The sequence below is a fragment of the Pantherophis guttatus genome, chromosome 18 (genome assembly GCF_059756535.1).
Source record: "Pantherophis guttatus breed Tessera chromosome 18, ASM5975653v1, whole genome shotgun sequence".
Taxonomy (NCBI): Eukaryota; Metazoa; Chordata; class Lepidosauria; order Squamata; family Colubridae; genus Pantherophis; species Pantherophis guttatus.
Window position 1 is genome coordinate 12,664,566 of NC_142080.1, and position 19,154 is coordinate 12,683,719.

Consider the following 19,154-nt stretch of genomic DNA (forward strand, 5'->3'; position numbering starts at 1 on the left):
AACGTTTCTCAACTTAGTTTGTTAAGCCAGAAGGTGGCTGAGCACTGGTCCCCTCCTCATATCTGTTCCTGGCAGTCCTTTCAACTTTCAGCCCTGAATGAGCCCAGCCTCATAGGTTGTAACTTTGTCTTCTTAAAAGCCTCCATTGATGAAGCACCCACAACGTCTGGTGGCAGGCTGTTCCACTGGTTAATTGTCTTCTTTCTTAGGAAGTTTCTCCTCAATTCCAGGTTGCTTCTCTCCTTGATGAGTTTCCGTGGTTTCTTCTCCTGCCTTCTGGTGCTTTGGAGAATAATTGGACCCCATCTTCTTTGGGGTAGCCCCTCAAATACTGGGAAACTGCTATCATGTCGCCCCTAATTCTTCTTTTCTTTAGAAAAGAATAGCGTCTAATTATGGTAGATGCCCCAAAGTGGAGAAAGGCAGACCAAAAAGGTATAGAAATATCAGGACAGGTAGTTCTCAACTTATAACCGGTCATTTAGTGTCCGTTCGAAGCTACAATAGCACTGAAGAAAGTGTTTTACGTCCCTTTTTCACACTGATGACCGTTGAAACATGGTTGGTCCTCAACTTACGACCACAATTGAGCCCAAAGTTTCTGTTGCTAAGTGAGACATTTTTAAGTGAGTTTTGTCCCATTTTACGAACCATTCTTGCCACCATTGTTAGGTGAATCTCTGCAGTTGTTAAATCAGCAACAAGGTTGTTAAGTGAATTGGCTTTGCTGGTCAGACGGTCGCAAAAGGGGATCACGTCACCCTGGGACACTGCAACCGTCATAAATGTGAATCAGTGGCCTAGTGTCTGGATCTGGATTGTGTGACCCTGGGAAATGCTGTGGAAAACAGCCCTAAGTCACTTTTTCCGTGCCGTTGTAACTTTGAATGGTCACTAAATGAACTGTTGTAAGTCAAGGACTACCTTACCCCAAGGCTTTCCTTTCTTTTCGTTCTCCACTTTCCGTTTCCTTTCTTTTCGTTCTCCACTTTCCGTTTCCTTTCTTTTCGTTCTCCACTTTCTGCCAAGTCTTTCCAAATTCTTCCAGCAGATGGTGGCATAATCTTACGAGTCTTTCCTCAGCCAAGTTCTGTAAAAAAATAATAATCAGAATTTGATTTTGGAATGTTGGAATTTCCCGATATATACGGCATACCTTGTTTGAACTTTCTGAACATGTCCCGGTCAGTTTCTCAACATGATGAGATGGAGGAATAAGACTGAAGAAGAAGGTTCGCAAAAAAGTCAGGAAAAAATCGAGATGGAAAAATTACAATCTTTTTGCCTGGGGAGGATAGTAGTAGTGAAAATGAATGACTAGACTTTTATTTAGGGACATGATTTGTTTTGAAAAGTTATATTAAGTAATCTTACGTTTGAATTGTTATGGGCTACTGACCAAACTGTCACTTTTGTCCTGAAGTATATTAACACTAAAGTTAATTTTAAGCAATGCTTTGCTGAAAATTTATATAAGCTTGTAAAGAATGTTTTGTTGAAGAATAAATATAAACTTGTGGGGTATAAGGAAAATATAAGTGGTGCAAGGGTTGAGGGAAGGTCTTTTACAATATTTTTTATAGATATCAAATAGTGAAGATGTTATTTGATTATAAGCAGTGTATTTGTAGAGAATAAGATGAATAAGTTTATGCAAAGTTATTAAGTAAGGCATGTTCCCAGGAAGAATTAATATGAGTTTATGGGGTAAAAAGTAGAAATAAGGTTTTTACAATATAGTTTATTTAAGATTGGTTAAAATATTTTGTCAATGGTTAATATATGTAAGGGTTGGAGATGTGATGGTTAATTGTAATTGGGTGCTGATTGTGCAATGCTGGAAGAAAGAAGACTTGCGTATTATTGAAGAACGGACAAGAATGAAGTTGGATTCATTATTTTCAAACAATAATCGGTTTAAATAGTTATATTCAGATACGAACAAGGGGAGTTAAAGTGTAAAAGGGAGATAAATCTATAGATAGTTAGCTTATGTTTTTTTTATATGTTTGTTAAATGCTATAGCCTGTATTTGCTCTGGGAAGTCGGGGGGGTGGGGGTGGGAGGGTTGGGCAGGAGGGGGGAGGAGGGAAGGGAAAATATGTGTAAAATTAAAAAAAAAACTTTTTAATAAAAAAAAAAAAGTGGTTTGGAGTAGAAGGCCTCCAAGGCAGGGGTGAAATGCTACCAGTTTGGGCAGGTGAGCCCGAACCGATAGTAATAATTGCTACCTTTTGCCCAAACCGATAGTTTAAAAATGCTTTAAAAAGTACGACAATCAGCTGAACCAGGCAATATCGGAGCTTTTTTAAAACTTTTTTTTAGCATTTTTTTACTACCAATCAGCTGTGAGAAATCAGCTGTGCCTGATTGTCTATGAGGTTCCTGCTTGTTGCAGGGGCCATTTTGTGTGAAGTTCAGCCGCTTTTGCATTGCGTGTGAGTCAGTTGTGCAGCTTTTGTGTTATTTTTGTGCAAAGTGCAATAATTTCTTTTTGAGCTCTCTGTGATTCTGTGAGGTTCCTGTTTGTTGCAGGGGCCATTTTGTGTGAAGTCAAGCAGCTTTTGCATTGCGTGTGAGTCAGTTGTGCAGCCACGCCCACCCAGTCACATAACCACCAAGCCACGCCCACCCGGTCAACTGCCCACCAAGCCACGCCCACAGAACCGGTAGGGAAAATTTTTGAATTTCACCACTGCTCCAACTTCCAACCGGGTCATTCTGGGAAAAGCACCTTTGGGTTAATTTTGGAGACACGCTGCTCCTGGAAACCTCCCCCCCCTTGACCAGTTTTGGGGTCCCTGGCACTTCCGGTGGCGCAGAGGCCCTCCGTGAGGGACGGCCCACTGAACTCTCAGCCACGGAGGGCGCGGTGTGGCTTGCCAACTCCTCAGCAGATGTGGCAGGGGAACGGCCAACGTTTTACCTGCCTGGGCTTCCTTGGAAAGCAAACTTCGGGAGTGGACCAGGGTTTCCGTGCTTCGGAAGGCTTTCATTGCTGCAGAGAAGAAGCAGCAAAGGCCCAGGAGCAACGTAAGCTTCCTGCCATCAGATCAGTTGGCAACCCTGGCTCCTTCACAGGGAGATACCAACCCAGAGGAATATATGGGCGGTCCTCGACTTACGACACAAGTGAGCCCAACACTGCGGAAGGAAGGAAGGAAGGAAGGAAGGAAGGAATTAAGGGAGGGAGGGAGGGAGGGAGGGAAGGAGGGAAGAAAGGGAGGGAGGGATGGAGGGAAGAAGGGAAGGAGGGAAGGAGGGGAGAGGGAGGGGGAAGAGGATATGGGAATGACCTTTTAAAGATATTTTAGGACTTTTCTTGTCACATCTGTTAAGTGAATCACTGCAGCTCTCAAGTTAGAAACATGGTTGTTAAGTGAATCTGGTTTCCCCACTGACTTTCCTTGTCAGAAGGTCGCAAACTGTGATCGCTTGACTTTGGGACACAGCAACGGTCATAAATCTGAACCAGTGGCCAAGCGTCTGATGCTGGGCTTTTTTTTCTGGCAGCCAGCAAACACTCTGCTGCCCATTGGGAGACTAAGGAGACTATGATAGATCTATTTCGGACTTATAAGTCCTCATCAGTTAGCCACACCCTCATCCCATGTATCCTCCCTGTAAAGGTACAGTATTTGTTTTTTTTTTTCCTTTCCTTTTCATAGGCTTTATGTGTATTTCTCTTTAGCCAGGTTCTTCCTACATAAACCAAGATTTTTATGGAACCCTAATTCAGTGAAATCACAATCCACTAGTTTCTAGGCTTTTTTTTTTTCTGGCAGCCAGCAAACACTCTGCTGCCCATTGGGAGACTAAGGAGACTATGACAGATCTATCTCGGACTTATAAGTCCTCATCAGTTAGACACACCCTGTTTGTATTAAAACGGTTTATTTGGCCATCTGTTTTCTAATCCTTTCTTCCGTTGGTGGGGGGGATTTAATCTATCTGGATTGGCCGTCTCTTTGAAAATGGGGAAAGAATCTGATTTTTCCCCCAATCCATTTTTCCACCTGCACAGAAGCACCAGAGAGTTATGGAAGGCGCTGGCCGCAGACCCCTATGCTAACCTGAAGATCATGAAGCCCCTCCTCAAAAGGCTTCAGGATCAAGACCCCAGCACCAAAGCCATCGGGAGAAGAAACAGCAAGTCTACCATGCCCATTGCAGTAAGCCCTCAGCCCGCGGCTCTGCGTTCCTTAAATCTAGAGGTGGGCCAGGCCTGAGGGAAGGGGGAAGGGGCTGAGCAGAAGAGTCAGCCTCGGGGGGTCTCCTCATCAAGAGCAGGCATGCCCTGGTTGGTGGGAGGCAGTGGGCAAACTGGTGGGGGCTGAAATTATTTAATTCGTTTTTAATTCATTTTAAATTTTTTGTATTTATGTGTTTTATCTTGTGGCTGTTCACCGCCCTGAGTCCTTCGGGAGAAGGGCGGTATAGAAATTAAAAAAAAAAAAAAATTGGAGCAAAATTTGGCATAAGCCCCCACCCCCCAAAATGCACCACTGAAAGTAGAGGCATCTGTGGGCTTCCTCGCCAGAACAGCTTTGATATTCATCCATCCATCCTTCCATCCTTCCATCTATCCATCCAGTCATTCACCCATCCATCGGTTCATCTATTCATTAATCCATTCATTTATTTATTCATTTATCCATCTATTCCTTTGTTTATTCGTTCCTTTATTCATCCATTCACTCATGTATTTATTGATTCCTTCATTCATTTCTTATTTCTTACAGAAATAATTAAAAAAGAGGAGGGGAAACCAGTTTGTCGTGATTTGGTTGACTTTCGTCAGGAAAATATTTCAACAGGAGAGGAATTAGATGGACCGCCTCAATGCATGGATGTCCGCAGCAAGGTGCCTAAGGAGGAAATGAAGGGTCCGGAGAGTTTCCTTCGCTACACTCTTCTCTGGGTGACAAGCGCAGTTGATGACCGGCATGAAAACTGGCCCTGAGATGTTCTTCTGGAGGAAGCAGGGAAAGGAACGAGCAATCAAACACGGTCACTGGAGTTCTCTGAGTCTCGCAGCGATCATGACAAACACAAGAGAAGCCCACAGAGCATAGAAGAAGAGGGTTGAAAAGGAACTTGGAGGTCTTCCAGTCCAACCCCCTGCTCAAGCAGAAGACCCTAGACTATGCTGGACAAATGGCTGCCTGGTCTCTTCTTGAAAAGCTCCAGTGATGGAGCAGCCACAACTTCTGGAGGCAAGTCGTTCCAAGGATGAATTGTTCTCACAGTCAGGAAATTTCTCCTTAGTTCCAGGTTGTTTCTCTCCTTCATCAGTTCCCATCTGTTTCCTCTTGTTCTGCTTTGAGATCTTCTCCAAGAGGATCTACTTGATCCTTCAGATCTTCCAGGGGTGCACCCATCTTTGTAGAAGAGACACCACTCTAGCTGAGTCCATCCTGTTCCTGATGATTGTCTTCTTCTCCTTCTTCTGTCCTCCCCAGCCTTGAAGACTTCCCAGAGAGTGAGGCCACACCTGCTACTACCTTGGAAGCCACTCCCTTCCTGCCCCCCATCTCTTACCTCCAAGGGGTGCTGAAGAACATATCCCAGTCCTCTCACGCTAAAGATCTGGATAAGAGGATACGGCTGAATCATCCATTCCAGGAGAACCTCGAGAATGTCTGGCGTCATAAAGAAGTTGTTGCAATATTTTCAGGATCAGACTCAATAAGATTAGCAATAGTTAAAGATTTAACTATATATTCTTTTATTTACAATAGGCATTCTATATTCACTGAATATTCACAGATAGAAGCAAGGGAAAGGGTGTAGGTAGCTCCTTATATATACAATGGGCGGAGCTATACGTGGGAGTGGTGAATTATGAATACATTAAGAAGTGAAGAATAAGTTAACCCCTGATACCCTGTTTGTACACTATTTACACATTAGAGAATAAGGCATTTACATCTGACAAATCCCCCTCTAAATGCCGATTCGTTATACAACACCAGTTACACTCAGATTCAGGACAATACAAAACATACAACTTAGAGGTTAAATATTTGTGTTGCTTAGAAGGTAAAGGCTTTGTCAATATATCGGCTAATTGTTCTGAAGTGTCGCAATGCACTGCTTTAATAAATCCATCCTGAGATAATTGTCTCACATGTTTAAATTTTATATCTATATGTCTGGACCTTTGTCCAATGGCATCAGATCTAGATATTTCAATGGCTGCTTTATTGTCTTCATGCATAACAAAAGGCAAAGCAGGTTTTTTCCAGACATCTGAAATTAAATCATTAAACCACACAAGGTTATTTGCGGCTTTGGATAAACAAACATATTCCGCTTCTGTCGTTGAAGTGGCCACTAGTTCTTGTTTACCAGTGTACCAGTAAACTGGACAGTCATTTAAGAGAAATACATAACCAGATGTACTTTTTCTGCATGAGATGTCTCCAGCCCAATCTGCATCTGCATAACACGTAAGGTTTGGTTCTTTATTATCATTAGGTTCTAACATTAAACAAAAGTCTAGTGTACTTTTTAGATATCTTAAAATTCTTTTAACAGCTTCCCAGTGATACATTGTTGGTTTGCTGACATGCCTGGATAATAAATTGAGTGGTAAAGCGATATCTGGTCTAGTCCAATTAGATATATAAAGGAGTGAACCTATGATTGATCTATAAAATGTGTTGTCCTTGAACTCGGGAGAAGATTCATCAGTATTTCTTAGAAAGTCAGTTTGCATAGGAGTATCACAAGGTTTGGCATTGTTTAAGTTGCATTTATTTAAAAGTTCTATGATCTTATCTCTCTGGGTAAGTTTGAATCCCCTTTTTGTCTTATTAATTTGGACACCAAGGTATTTGTTTACCTTGCCTAAAGATTTCAATGAGAAATGCTCATTTAATTTAGTTACAAAAGTTTCTCTTCTCTCTTTATGTTTTCCTATGTATAAAATGTCATCCACATAAATCAATACAAATTCAATGTAATCATCACCCCTCTTGACAAAGAAACAATTATCAGCAGTGGTAGCGTTGAAGTCCATGGTCTTAAGTACTTTTACTAAACAATCATACCACCGTTTACCAGATTGTTTTAGCCCGTATAAACTCTTGTTTAACAACCAAGTCTCATTTCTGTTTGTGTATTGACTGTGAGGTGCTCTTACGTATATTTCTTTATCTAGTTTTGCGTGTAGGTACGCAGTCTGTATGTCATATTGGAATACATCAAGATTGAGTGCTGATGCTACCACTAGAGCTGTTTTGACACTCTCTGTTCTTACAGTGGGGGAATACGTGTCAGTATAGTCCTCCGGATATTTCTGTGCATAACCCTGTGCAACTAATCTAGCTTTGTATAGAGTATTTCCTCCCTCTAAATTCTTAATTTTATATATCCACCTGGTACCAATAATTGTCTTATCTTTAGGTGCAATTGCAGGTGTAAATACATTTAATCCTTGTAAACTTTCCATCTCTTTCTTCATTGCTAATTCCCATTTTTCTTTTTCTTCGCGAGGAAGTTTTAACACTTCCTCATATGTATTGGGTGTTGTTGGTTCACCATCCATGTGCATTACATAATCCTTGTATTTATTTGGCATTTGATTTCTGGTGTTTCTAATGATTTTTTCGGGTTTACTATCGTTATCATGCAAATATCTTGCTTCCTTTTTTGTTAGTGTGTCTGTCTTTATTTTGTGTTGGCTATTTGTCCAAGTCTTGGTTTTGTTTTTATATTTGTTGATATTTTGCTTTTCTATAGTCCCTTTCTCATGAGGTTTTGTATCTTCATATTTATTTGGGAATATTTCATTAAGATGTAATTTAGACCAGTTGGCTTGTTCATGGAACACAGCTGTTCTGGAGACTATAAATTTGTTGTTACTATCAATGAATCTGTATCCTTTAGTGCCAGTCTCATATCCCATAAATCTGAGTCTTCTGGACACATTTTCTCCCTTTCTTCTTAATTGTTTAGGTATGTGTACGTCTGCTGTGACTCCAAATATATGCATGTGTGCTAATTTTGGTTTTCTATTATACATCACTTCATATGGTGTCTTATTTACAATGCTGGACCATGTTCTATTTTGTGTGTAATTTGAATAATGTAAGGCTTCTGACCAGAATTGTTTGCTTAAGCCAGCATCTTCCAATGTGCATCTAATCATGGTTTGTAATGTGGAATTTTTTCTCTCTGCAATCCCGTTTTGGAACGCAGAAAATGGACTAGATGTGTAATGTAACATTCCTTTGTCTTTTAACCATTGGGAGAATTCCTTAGACATGAATTCGCATCCTCTGTCTGTCATAATTTGTTTTATTTTGATGTTGTGTTGAGTTTCTATGCGTTTGTAAAATTCTTTAAATTTTTGAAATGTTTCATCTTTGTGTTTTAATGTATAGACAAATCCATAGCGGCTATAATCGTCCACTATTGTCAGGAAGTAACGTTTTCTATAAGTGATTGATGGAGTTAATGGACCAACTAAGTCCATGTGTACTAGATCAAAAATTTTGTTAGTTGATCTAGTAGATTTTCTTGGCCTGGGACTAGTTTTTAGTTTTGTAGATTTACATACTGAGCATTCCAGATAATTTTCACAATTTTTTATTTTAACACCTTCTGCGTGTTCAGTCATTTTTTGTACTACAGGAAAACTGGCATGTCCTAACTTCCTATGTAAGATGTGAGCACACTCATCATGAATTGGTTTACCTATTTTTGGCTTCTTATCGTTGTGTGCATCTGTGTGATCATGAGATATTTTACATTCATCATTGTCACTGTTGCTAACATTCTCATCATCTATTTCAATACAATCTTCCATATTTGAATCAATGTTATGTAACCATTTTTCTTTTGTTATCAGATAAGGTAGGCCTCCTTTAATCACCACAGTGCCTACATTTATTTTATTCTTTTCCAAAGTTGCCTTTCCTTTTGAAAAGACAATGTTAATGTCAGAATCTCTGCTTAGTTTTATGGCACTTAATATGTTATGAGGTATTTCAGGTATTAGTAATACCCCCTCTATTTTTCCTAGACCAGGCAAGGTTACATTTCCTCTACCTAATACTTGAACCTTTTCTTGGTTAGCTACCTTAATTACAAATTTATCTTCTGTAAATGAAGATAATATACTTTTGTTATTGGTGGTGTGATTAGTTGCTCCAGAATCAATAAGCCAATTATTGTTCTCACTTTGCTGTGTGTTAGTGTTGTCTTGTTTATTTAATCCATTCAGTGAACCAGATTTTCTATCCTTTGAATTGTCTCTGCCCCCTCTATTCTCTCTGTGATTTGGTGGGCTCCTATATCTATGCCTTTCTATGGAAGGCTGTCTATAATCGTACTTGTTTCTGTATTCTGATCTATATCTTTCTTTTAAAAATTTTGGGCAATCTCTTCTATTGTGTTCCCTGGATCCACAATTATGACATTTAAATGTTCCACTATATTTTTCTTGGAAAGCTACTTTCCTATATGGTTTGTGTTCTGTGTGATTGTTAGAACGATTCCTTCTTGAATTATCTTCTGTTATCAATTTGTTGGATAGACTTTCTACGGATAAATATCCTAGATTGATTGTGTCTAAATGTGACATAAAATTGTCCCATGATGGGTCAAGTGAGTTGATAATAACACTTTTCATTGTTTGGTCTGAAATCACCTCCCCCCTCAAATGCAGTTCAGCTCTTATCTTGTTCAAAGATATTAAATGTTCACTTATGGAAACCCCTGGTTTTACTCTAGACGAAAAGAAATCTTTAGATATCCTTGTGGTGGTAGCTACACTGTCACTGTGAAACAAATTAAACATGCATTGAATAATTTCTGAAACAGTCAAATTTGGCTTAATGCTGTGATACATTGCAGGAGATACACTAGATATTATTAAGAAAAAGGCTCTATGGTGTAAACAATCTATTTTTAGAGTCCAAGGTCTTTTTGGGGGACTAGTGATAAAAAACAGTAAGTTTTCCTTCATAAAGACAACCTGGAGCTGTTGATACCATTCTTGTAAATTAATGCCATCAACCCTTAGTTTTGGGAAGTCACTGGGTAAATTTCCGACATTATTGGGTCCATTACTTACAACCTGAGGTAGTCCGTGGTCTCGTAAATGCAGAAAATTGCAAAACGGCGTGGGGATGCTCGCTACGAGTCTGCATGGTCTTCTCTCCAGTTCATGTCTTCCCGGACCGTCAGCGTAGTTTCGCGCATGCGCGTTGTTCATTTCTTCTTCGGCGTCGTCGTGGAAGGTTCTCCCCATTGCATCTTGCTCGCTCTGCTCCTCTTCAGACGAGTCGGTCTCTGGTTCGACTTTGGGAGTCCTGACGACGGTGGCTGCTCTTCCTCTTCTATTGAGAGCGTTGGTGCTTGCTTCGGTCTGCGGCGTAGGGCGGTATCGGCAGGGCTCTCTGGGTTCGGGCGTCAGCGCTCTTGTAGTCAGGATGGGAGCGGGCAGGTCTTGAGGCATTGGCTTGCTCGCTCGTTTTTTCGGCATCTTTTTAGTAATTTTCAGTTTTGGCCCAAATGCAGCAAAGAGCGTTTTCATTGCTGATTTTATTTGGTGTTTTGTTGGATCTTCCTCACTTTCTGGTTCTGATTCTTCTGAGGTGTTTGAATCTTCTTTTTCGTTTTCGTTGTCTGATAACATTTTTCGCGCCAGAAATTTTGAATTGAGTTTGCTGATTGGCTCTGCTTCGCTCATCTTGGAGGTCCGTTGAAACCAAGATGGCTGCCATTCAAATTTTCGCGCGGGATCATCGTTTTTCTTCTTTGTAATGATTTTCTCCGCAATCATATCACTCACTGCTTTTGGGTCTTTAGGCTTTTCATTAGTGATGTTTTTCTCTCTCGCTGCTCCGCTGTTCTTCAGCATATCTTGGAGTTTCGCGATGAGGCTTTCATCATTCTTCTGGCTTTTTAATAGTTTTAATATCTCTGACCTGAGTTCGTTATTCTCTATTTCGATTTCTTCCTGGTCATCAATTATTTCTTCGTCTTCAGTGGTGTATTCTTCGGACTCTCTCGAAATTGCGTTTGTGGATTCGTTGATTATTTCTTGTTCCGTTTCCATTTCTTTGCTGTAGGCCCTGGTGTTGGGCCTATCTTTCTTAGACATTTTAAAGTTTTTTATTGAGTCAATTAACCATCCTCTGCTACCAGTTTGTTGCAATATTTTCAGGATCAGACTCAATAAGATTAGCAATAGTTAAAGATTTAACTATATATTCTTTTATTTACAATAGGCATTCTATATTCACTGAATATTCACAGATAGAAGCAAGGGAAAGGGTGTAGGTAGCTCCTTATATATACAATGGGCGGAGCTATACGTGGGAGTGGTGAATTATGAATACATTAAGAAGTGAAGAATAAGTTAACCCCTGATACCCTGTTTGTACACTATTTACACATTAGAGAATAAGGCATTTACATCTGACAGAAGTCTCCAACCTCCGGGTGATACAGCAGCTGAGGAAGAAGAGTGGAGATACGGAGCATTAGCCAAGCCAAGGAAGGGAACTGCCCCGAGAGCCTCGACTAAAGATGCCACTTTCAGCCATTACGGGGAGAGAAAAAGAAAATACAGTCCTCGGTTAGTGACCACTGAAAGTCACAACGGCACTGACAAAAGGGACATGCCCATTTTTCAGACTTTCAGACCATTGTAGCATCCTCATGGTCATGTGATCAAAATTTGGGTACTTGCCGGTCCATATTTATGACGGTCGCAGTGTTTCGAGGTTACGTGATCCCTTTTGTGACCGTCTGATAGGCCAAGTCAATGGGGAAACCAGATTCACTAATTCATCAGATTGACCACCGTAAGAACTGCACTGCAGCGATTCACTTAACAACTGTGGCAAGGAAGGTCAAACAATGAGGCAGAACTTGCTTAAGAACTTTCGCTTAGCAACAGAAATTTGGGGCTCAGTTGTGGTCGTATATCGAGGACAACTTTTAGACGGAAATCACTGAAAGATCTGGTTTATCCTAAGTATTCGACCACGGCATTGGCTTAAGGACTGCTGAAATCACTTAGTGACCACTGGAGGTTCTATGACAGTCATATGTCGAGGACTACAGTATGGCAAAAGGTAATGTAAATGATAGTTGTAAGAATACAAAACTGCCTATAATGCAAAGAGTAAAAGGAAATTGTGGTCATTGAGTCTTCCTTCCTTCCTTCCTCCCTCCCTCCCTCCCTTCTTTTCCCTCCCTCCCTCCCTTCTTTTCCCTCCCTCCCTCCCTCCCTTCTTTTCCCTCCCTCCCTCCCTCCCTCCCTCCCTTCTTTTCCCTCCCTCCCTCCCTCCATCCCTCCCTTCTTTTCCCTCCCTCCCTCCCTTCTTTTCCCTCCCTCCCTCCCTCCCTTCTTTTCCCTCCCTCCCACCTTCCCCACCAACAACTTCTGGAGGGAAGCCCTTCCACCGATTAACAGACTAGCAGAAGACCTTGGAGACCCCCTGCTCAAGCAGCAGACCCTCTACAACAGGCACCCTCAAACTACGGCCCACGGGCAAAGAATACGGCCCGCGGAGTGGTGTGATTAAGCCCCGCCCCTTGCCCCGCCCCTAACTGCCTTATCTCCCAGCGAGCCAGCTGCAAGGCCAGCTGAGGGCCAGCTGAGGGGTGATCTCGCCGGTGCAGCCTGGAAAAGCAGCTCTGGGCTTGTAAAGAACTCCTTCAAATTAAAAGTCTTTAAAAACAATTTAAACGGGGGCTTAGGAAGGAGAAAGGCAAAAAAAATGAATCGGCCCCCTCTTTAAAACGTTGGAGGACCCCTGCTCTACAACCTCAGACAAATGGCTGTCCAGAATATTGGGGTGCATCCCAAGGTCTCCTCACCTCCGAGAAGAAAAGCTTCCCGATGGTCTTCTCTCTTAGATCGGGACGGGGCAGGTAGGTGTTGGCCTCTCTGAACATCACCTTCAGCCCCAGTTTAGAGAAGCTGACTAAATTCCCAAAAGAGCAAATATGGAGAGCTCAGACGAGATCTGCTGGTTAGGGAGAAGAAAATCACCAAGCTAGAGAAATCATGATCTGAATTCAATTACTCAATGAATTACTCCATTTAGAGAATTTCTCACCCTCCCTCTCTTTCTCTCTCTTTCTCTCCCTCCCTCTCTGTCTCCCTCTCCCCTCCCTCTCCCTCTCTCTCTTCCCCTCTCTCTCTCTTTCCCTCTTTCTCTTTCTCCCTCCCTCCCTCTCTCCTCTTCCTCTCCCCTCCCTCTCCCCTCCCCTCCCTCTCCCCACTCTCTCTAGCTTTCTCTCTCTCTCTGCCTTTTCTTCTTCCTCTCCCTCTCCCCTCCCCTCCCTCTCCCACCCGCTGCCACTTGTAGCCAACCTCTTTTGTCTTTTAATTTCTTACAGGACCAGGAAGAAAATGGCTTCGAACAAACCATCAGGAGTCACCGTCATGTCCCAGCATCTAACCTTCTCCAACTGACTGAACTCCTCCTGATAGCCGGCACATAATATTAAATTTTTGATGGCTTGCACTGCATTGCTAAATCATGAGGTTCATGAGGACTTCCTTGATGGGTCTGCCTTTTAGCGGCTTCTTGCTCTCCCACAAATTTTGGAAACATTCGTCAGAGAGTTCTGAGAAGAAGAGACAGACAGAGATTGATGGGCAATTTGATGGGACAAGTCTTCTCAAAGCGAAGAGAGAAAAAAATGTGCTTAGACCAGGCTGATCCTGAGGGAAGGGTCAAACGTGTCATAACTCTCGAGTCCCTGATCTTCATATTCTTAGACAACCGTCTTGAGGAGGAACTTTGAACTCCATATATGGAATTGGAATTTTTTCCAATTCCATATATGGCGGAGGGGGTCAACTTATTTTCCAAAGCAGCAGAAGGCAGGAAGAGAAGCAACGGATGGAAGCTACTCATGGAGAGAAGCAGCCTGGAATTAAGGAGAAACTTCCTAACAGTGAGGACAATCAACCAGTGGAACTTCTTGCCACCAGAAGTTGTGAGTGCTTCATCACTGGAGGCTTTTAAGAAGAGACTGGATAGGCATTTGTCTGGGATTGTGTAGCATCTCCTTCTTGAGCAGGAGGTTGGACTAGAAGACCTTCAAGGTCCCTTCTGGCTGTGTTCTGATAGATAGATTGATTGGTAGTGTGGGATGGGCTGATGTGATGGGACAAGGTGGTTCCATAGGTAGCCCAGCCCTGTAGCACCTATACCTGGGTATGAAGGCAGGACGGTGTCTGGTGAGCGTTTACTCCCCCGAGGCCTTTCCCTCTTGGGCCTCCTTGGAAAGGGAGGGGGCTCTTTCAGGCCAGGCTTCATCTCCCCCTGAGAAGCCTTCAGAGGAGTCCTGGCAGATGTCCTGCGCACCAAATCAGGGAGCACCAGCGCTGGAGGCTGAACCTTCTTCCTGACCTCCAATTGAACTGGGGAAGACGTCACAATCAGAGGCAAGGCCTCCATGGTTCTGGCTAAAGAACGGGATGGGTGGGAGCCAGAGAAGAGGACTTCCTGATTGTCCCACTGACGCAGGTCATTGTTGCTGATTTGTGACTCTGACTCCTTGCTGTCCTTCTTCAGGAAGGGAAGCTTTTTCAGCCTATGATCCATCCTGTTGTGAAGAGTGAGTGTTGGAACTGGAGTAGAGTAGAGTAGAGTAGAGTAGAGTAGAGTAGAGTAGAGTAGAGTAGAGTAGAGTAGAATAGAATAGAATAGAATAGAATAGAATAGAATAGAATAGAATAGAATAGAATAGAATAGAATAGAATAGAATAGAATGAGCTGGAAGGGATCTTGGAGGTCTTCTGTTCCAGCCCCCTGTTCAAGCAGGAGAACCTATAGCATTTCGGATAAGTGGCTGTCTAGTTTCCACTCTAGGGATTCACTTAACAACGGTGGCAAGAAAGGTTGTAAAATGGGGCAAAACTCACTTAAGGACCGTCTCGCTTAGCAACCTCAATTTTGGCCTAGATTGTGATGGCAAGTCAAGGGTTGCCTGCGTTTCAGTTTCCTTGCAGACCATCCAGAATCTCTTCCTTTGTGAGATGGACAATCCTTTCACTTAGATGAAGAAAGAAAGAAAGTTTGTTTTGAAGGGGGGGGCGATTTTGGTGATTCAATGCAGCTTCTGGTTTCAGAGCTGAGTTTGCTCCAGTTGCTTTAAACACCGGCAGCTCTTTAAATTTCGAGTTTCTTGGCCTCTTCAGCTTTGAACAACCTTCATGGCATCAGATCTCCCTACCGTCAGTTTTGCACCTAACCATTCCTTCTTTCTCACGGGGTTACACGGCACATCAAGGTGTCTGCGCTTTCTCCAGAGATTTGAGCTGCCATTCACTTGCTGAACGTTTTCTGGATTGGACACAAATAGTTTCATTACTGGAAGAGACTTTAGACATGAAATAAACTCTAATAAGTCAAACAACAATATGAGAGCGTGTTATGTTCAGGGTCCCAGCGTCTGTGAGAAATATATCCTATTAATAATGTCTTTGTGTATTTTGAATGCCTTCACTGAACATAACTATCTGCTGTTTCCACGAGTCACAGCTATTGTCTTAATCAGTTGAACTTTGAACTGAGTAGAATTCTCCTATTATTTCAGAATAAGAGAGTTGGAAGGGACCTTGGAGGTCTTCTAGTCCAACCCCTAGCTCAGGCAGGTGACCCTAGAATCATCTCAGACCAATCTCTTCTGAAAAGCTTCCAGTGTTGGAGTTTCAACTTCAGCTTCAACTTCTGGAGGCAAGTTGTCCCACTGGGTGAATGTTCTAACGGTCAGGAAATCTCTCCTTAGTTCTCGGTTGCTTCTCTCCTTGATGAGTTTCCACCCGTTGCTTCTTCTCCCGCCCCCTTCTTCTTTGGGGCAGCCCCTGAGATATTGGAAGACTGCTATCCTGTCTCCCCTAGTCCTTCTCTTCATCAAACTAGACATAGCCGCCCTGAGTCTTCGGAGAGGGTCGGCATATAAACTTAATTAATTAAATTAAATTAAATTACCCAGTTCCTGCAACCGTTCTTCATATGTTTTCGCCTCCAGTGGTATTAAGACTTCACGGGCTCTTGATTCTCTCCCTCTGTTTACGCAGCCCAGAACTGTGTTGGCTTTTTTGGCAGCTGCTGCACACGGCTGGCTCCTATCTAAATGGTTGTCCACTAGGACTCCAAGACCCCTCTCACAGTCACCACTATTGAGCAAGGGACCACGTCTACGGTACCTGTGCATTTGGTTTTTCTTCCCTAAAAGTAGAACCTGGCTTTTTTCACTCTTGAATTTCATTTTGTTAGATAGCGCCCAATGTTCAAGTCTGTCAAGATCCTTCCGTATCTTGAGCCTATCTGCTGGAGTGTTGGCTGTTCCTGCCAGCTTGGTGTCATCTGCAAATCTGATGAGTTCCCCATCTCTCCCCTCCCCACCTCTCCCACCAAGCCATCAGTGACCGTCTGATAGGCCAAGTCAATGGGGAAACCGGATTCACTTAAGAACCGTGTGACTAACTTAACAACTGCAGGTCGTACAGTGGGGCAAAACTTGCTGAAGAACTGTTTCGCTTAGCAGCAGAAATTTGGGGCTCAGTTGTGGTCGTAAGACGAGGACAATCTATAGAAGGAAATCACTGAAAGATCTTGTTTATCCTAAGTATTCGAGCACGGCATTGGCTTAAGGACTGCTGCGATCACTTAGTGACCACTGGAGGTTCTATGACGGTCATATGTCGAGGACTATACTATGGGAAAAGGTAGTGTAAATGACAGTTGTAAAAATACAAAACTGCCTATAATGCAAAGAGTAAAAGGAATTTGGGGTCATTGAGTCTGCCTTCCTCCCTTCCTCCCATCCGCCCTCCCTCCCTCTGCTTCCTTCCTTCCTTCCTTCTTTCCTTCCTTCCTTCCTTCCTTCCTTCCTTCTTTCCATCCTTCCTTCCTCCCTCCCTCCCTCCCTCCCTCCCTCTGCTTCCTTCCTTCCTTCCATCCTTCCATCCTTCCTTCCTTCCTTCCTTCCTTCCTTCCTTCCTTCTTTCCTTCCTTCCTTCCTTCCTTCCTTCTTTCCATCCTTCCTTCCTCCCTCCCTCCCTCCCTCTGCTTCCTTCCTTCCTTCCTTCCTTCCTTCCTTCCTTCCTTCCTTCCTTCCTTCCTCCCTCCCTCCCTCCCTCACTCACTCACTCACTCTCTCTGCTTCCTTCCTTCCTCCCTCCCTCTGATTCCTTCCTTCCATCCTTCCTTCTTTTCTTCCTCCCACCTTCCCCACCAAGAACTTCTGGAGGGAAGCCCTTCCACCGATTAACAGACTAGCAGAAGACCTTGGAGACCCCCTGCTCAAGCAGCAGACCCTCTACAACAGGCACCCTCAAACTACGGCCCACGGGCAAAGAATACGGCCCGCGGAGTGGTGTGATTAAGCCCCGCCCCTTGCCCCGCCCCTAACTGCCTTATCTCCCAGCGAGCCAGCTGCAAGGCCAGCTGAGGGCCAGCTGAGGGGTGATCTCGCCGGTGCAGCCTGGAAAAGCAGCTCTGGGCTTGTAAAGAACTCCTTCAAATTAAAAGTCTTTAAAAACAATTTAAACGGGGGCTTAGAAGGAGAAAAGCCAGAAAATAGACAGTTAAATTGGCCACGCCCACCCAGTCACATGACCACCTAGCCATGCCCACCCACCCCGTCCGGTCCCCCAACAGTCTGAGGGACTGTGAATCGGCCCCCTCTTTAAAACGTTGGAGGACCCCTGCTCTACAACCTCAGACCAATGGCTGTCCAGAATATTGGGGTGCATCCCAAGGTCTCCTCACCTCCGAGAAGAAAAGCTTCCCGATGGTCTTCTCTCTTAGATCGGGACGGGGCAGGTAGGTGTTGGCCTCTCTGAACATCACCTTCAGCCCCAGTTTAGAGAAGCTGACTAAATTCCCAAAAGAGCAAATATGGAGAGCTCAGACGAGATCTGCTGGTTAGGGAGAAGAAAATCACCAAGCTAGAGAAATCATGATCTGAATTCAATTACTCAATGAATTACTCCATTTAGAGAATTCCTCAACCTCCCTCTCGCCTCCCACTCTCTCTCACCCTCCCTCTCTCTTTTTCACTCTTCCCTTCCCTCCCTTTCTTCCCCTCTAACCTTTCCTCTCCCTCACTTTCGCCTTCTGTGTCTCCCTCCCTCCTTCTTTCTCTCCCTCTCCCCTCCCTGAGACTGATTTCTAGGATCTTACCCAATGAATCCAAACACAGGATGCAGTGAACCAATGCTCTTTATTGATCAACGTTTCTATTACAGGTATTTAGCTGGAAGTGGCCCCTGGACGCCTGGACCATGTCTTAAGTACCTGGGAGGCCGAGCTAAGGGAAGGAGGGGTCAGGGGAGGATCTAGGTGGATGTAGAGTTAACCCTTATCATACCTGGGATGGTGAATGGTGGGCATTTACACATAACAAATCCCCCTCTAAATGCCCAACAGTTGGACCTGTTACAGAATCCATGGATCAGGCCCAATAACTGGCACGAGTCAATCATTTGAATAAGTCTCTTTTATTTACAGGTTCATCATTACGTCACATACTGCATCTGGAAGTGGAAGTCGGGGAAGAGTGTGTCTACTTTTTATACTTGTGGGCAGAGATTCAGGTAAGGAGTGGTCAGTGGGTGGTACTGACCAAGTGAGTATTGTAGTTAACCCCTGCACTACTGTGTCCCTGTTGACCCCTGGCATGAGTAAGGCATTTATTTCTGACAGGACCTGCTTGCGTATTCTGTACCCATACCCCTAATTTAGTCGTAAGGTAGGCATGTTGTTTGCTGGGTAGAGGTTTGGTCAGGATGTCTGCGGCTTGCTCGGCGGTCTCACAATGTACAGCCTTAATAAAACCAATGTTTGTTAATTCTCTGACATGTTTGTGCTTAATGTCTATATGTCTGGACCTTTGGCCTACTGCTTCTGCCATGGATATGTCTATGGCTGCTTTGTTGTCCTCATGTATTACTATCGGGTAGGCCGATTCATTCATCTTTTGTACCATTGGAAAACTAGCGTGGCCTAGTTTTCTGTGTAGTAAGTGGGCGCACCCATCATGAATGGGTTTGCCAATATGTGGTTTCCCTTTGTGTGTTGTGTTTGTGGTGGGTTTGCCTCCTGCGGTGTGTTCTCCTTCACCCCCTCTATTTTCTGTGGGCATGCTTGTCCCTTTCTCGTTAC

The 19,154-nt window shown here is 43.5% G+C and overlaps 2 long non-coding RNA genes across 3 annotated transcripts; both read left to right on the forward strand.

Annotated features, from left to right (window-relative positions):
• Positions 1-2,741: 2,741 nt before the first annotated feature.
• Positions 2,742-5,658, forward strand: LOC148111595 (uncharacterized). 2 transcript variants are annotated; one of them, XR_015730375.1, is made up of 3 exons: positions 2,742-3,132; positions 4,025-4,172; positions 4,743-5,658. It is a non-coding gene; the product is annotated as an uncharacterized LOC148111595 (long non-coding RNA). The 2 variants fall into 2 exon arrangements; XR_015730376.1 differs by lacking the exon at positions 2,742-3,132 and adding an exon at positions 3,514-3,629.
• A 5,786-nt stretch (positions 5,659-11,444) lies between these two features.
• On the forward strand, positions 11,445-14,744 carry LOC148111596 (uncharacterized). Its single transcript, XR_015730377.1, has 2 exons — positions 11,445-12,095; positions 13,369-14,744. It is a non-coding gene; the product is annotated as an uncharacterized LOC148111596 (long non-coding RNA).
• The last annotated feature ends 4,410 nt before the right edge of the window (positions 14,745-19,154 follow it).